Consider the following 3493-nt stretch of genomic DNA (forward strand, 5'->3'; position numbering starts at 1 on the left):
TCATAGTAGTGACTTTTTCGAAATTTTTTATGGCTATTTACCGAAAATTCATTAAAACACAAGAATTATTTAATGAAACTTCAAAGTAAGTTTAGAAACCTTTTAGTTACATCAAAACTAATTAAAAAATACTTTGAAACCACGTTTTTACCCAAAATCTCAAAATCCACCATTAACGAGCCAATTTTCAGCTTTTACTTAAAACATGTGATTTAATGGCTAAAAATTCTTTTTAAAAGACCAAATATCATTTAAAACTAATTAGGAATTGAATCGTTATCTTAGTTGATGAAAAATAAAGCGTTTGATAAAAAAACCCGAAAAACTCACAAGCATGATAATAGAGAAAACTATAGTGTTTTTGGGTGTTTTTTTTCAACTTTATAGAGATTTATAACTTAAGAGATGATAGAAATAAAAAGGAATTAGGATTTTGGAATTCAAAATTAATTGAGAGAGTTGGGAGAACTATGGACGACACAAGTATGAGAGGAAAACAATACTAACGTGAAAATAAAACTATAAATGGGGGGTTTTAGGTTGGATTTTAAAATCTAGTCTAATTGCCTCTTAAAAATTCACAATCTTAACTCTATTACAAATTAGTCCAATCTTCAAAAGTGAAGGTATTTAAAAATCATTTTCAGAGATTGATTTAATTTTCTAAAAACCATAGTAAGAAACATTACCGATAAACCATGTTATAAAATTCTAAACTCTCTAGGGCTAAAATCCCTACAATACCCTTAAAACTCCTAGGCCCTACTCTGGGTTGTTATAGAGAGAGGCAGTTAAGTGACACCGAAGATGGTCTCTTATTGGCTCTCTATCTGTTAAAGGCTAAATTTTATCTACCTTTGCATCTATTCTTCTGCACTGTCCTAAGTGAGTAAGGAATCGTGCCAGGGCTACTCGCCAGCCTGTCTTGGTGGACGCTGGTGACCTATTTTATCGAATGATGTAAATGGAATGAGCTATATATGTTTAACATATTTCAACATATCTATTAATTAAAGGCTTACAATCAAGGGGACTCAGTAAGAATGCTGCCCGTGAGGGTTGGGAGCGTATAGTTCGTAATTGGGCTTCGAATCTCAACCTCAACCGCAATAACTACATCCAGGTGAGAAGAAAGCTTTAAGGAAACTTTGACTTCCCAATAAAATGGTCCGTCTCTAGCTATACTACATGTCTCTAATGAAAAAATTTTTATTCGGAGATTGCCGTTGAATAATATAATTGAATGAAGATGGGTCGCACCTTAGTGCTTGAAAGTTTTTTGACTGCCAGAAACATTTTCATCTATTGCTTGGATGAGAAAAGTCTTAATGGTTGTAAGGTGGTTGAGATTATGCATGGAGCAGATCTGATGGAAGTGTTGCCCGTTAAACGTGCATGTGGCCATATGAGGCCTGCAATGATTTAGATTTAGTCTTATTAGGGAAAAATGGGGAGGCTAAAATCTTTTTCTATAATGTCTATAAATTGCATCCCCATCATTGGTCCTCCTTACCTGTGGGTGTTCAAGAGGAGTCAATAAGTGCTCGTGTAAACAATGGTCCTGATAATGTTGTTGATAATGCTAGCTCCATCAATTCCTCCAATTCTTTGAACACACCAAGGCACTAAATGAATCTAGATTCAATGATGGACAGTTTGAGGGGAAGTGGGGAAGCTGCTGCCCCAAGGAAAAGGGCTAGTAGTAGCGGTTGAAAAAGGCCACGGGTGGAGGAAAAATCTCAAAGCACAGAAGATAGTAACGGTGGAAGGCTGATCCGCCGTAGAAGAGGGAAAGAACCAGCCACAACCAGAGGGAAATCGTTACATCCATCATTCAGGTGGTCTCTAAGTATCCTACCGAATCCTCCAAACCCCCGGTTATTGAGTCTTTAAAAGTTCCCGCAGACCTGCTTGCCTCATTTACTATGTCTCCTCTTACGGAGCCAAGTTTTGGTACCATCCACACTAACCTGTGTGCCTCCCTTTCGGCTTATTGCAACTGACTTCTTGTAATATCTGGATTTTGGGCCTAGTCGGAACAGTGGTTTCGGGGCCACAAATTCGATGAAGTAAATTTTATTTTTATTATATTTTTATGGTCTACAATTTTACAGAATAATTTCGTGAAAATCTCGTTCGAAAATTTTGACGTTCGGGCACTCAATTTAGTCAAAAGGACTAAATTGTAAAAGTTACAAAATGTGTATTCTAGTTTACAAAGGTACTAAGTACTTGCGAGTAATGGGTTTTTAAATTTGGGGTCCTTAAATGGTAAATATCCCATTTTATAATTAGTGGACAAAAATGGACATGGCATGGTATGTATTTATTTATTTTTCATTAAGGGTATTTTAGTAAATTGGTAAATAAAGCTAAAATAATTAAGAAAAAGATGTCATCTTCTTCATTTTTCTCATGCCATAACCGTATATGGAGTTGGAAGACATGGCTAGGGTTTTTAAAACTTCCAATCTTGATTGTAAGTCCATTTTTGCCCTGTTTTTAAAGTTCTTTACGTTTTTGAAATCCCGGTAACTTGTTCTACTTATTTCTACCATTAATTTGAGCTAAGGTTCATGTCTAAAAATTTACCCATGAATAATATACATGTATTATGATGTCTAATGATAGAAAATGAAGGTTGGGTGTTAGATAAACGACTTTTTCTAAGCGATTTTACGTGAAAACGAGTAAAATGACATAATCGGTAAAAATACCTAATTTTCATAAGTATATGTTAGAGTGAGAATTGGATGTTACTGTAGAAGGGAAAAATTATCAGCATATCATAAAACATAAGAAAATAGGATGAAGTTTAATTTACGAGATTTGGGGCAAAAGTGTAACTATGTGAAAGTTTAAGGGCAAAATTGTAATTTTGACAAAATATGATTTTGGGTTGATTTGAATAATATGAGTCCTTATTAGGCTATATTTGAAATGATAGAGCAAGGAAAATCAAAATTCGGGCTAAAATCGGCAAAATACCAAGTTGTGGACAAAATGGTAAAAATGATCATTTTCGCATACGAGCTAAGTTCATGAGTAAATAAGGTAACACAATTGTTTTTTTAAGCAATTTAATGTTGTTTATATGATATGATGCTTATTATTATCATGAAATGTTATGTTTTGTGGTTATTGTTGAATAATATGTAATTATGTGAATTACTTGATGAGTGTGAACTATCACCGAAGTATCGATTTCGACACTTTGTGGAAGATGGCAAAGGAGTATGATCGAGGAAAATCCCGTTTGAACATTAGGAATAGATTAGGATACAAGTGACATGTCACTAGGAAATTGAGATCCGAACTCATTGAGTTGCGTTCCGAGTTCGTGAGAATTATGAGGAATCCGAACTCGTTGAGTTGCGTTCCGAGTTCACTTATGGATGCAAGCATCAGAACTCGTTGAGTTGTGTTCCGAGTTCATTATGGATGTGAACACCCGAGCTCGTTGAGTTGCGTTCCGAGTTCATTATGGGTGAAA

Source organism: Gossypium arboreum, chromosome 1, assembly GCF_025698485.1.
Source record: "Gossypium arboreum isolate Shixiya-1 chromosome 1, ASM2569848v2, whole genome shotgun sequence".
Classification (NCBI taxonomy): Eukaryota; Viridiplantae; Streptophyta; class Magnoliopsida; order Malvales; family Malvaceae; genus Gossypium; species Gossypium arboreum.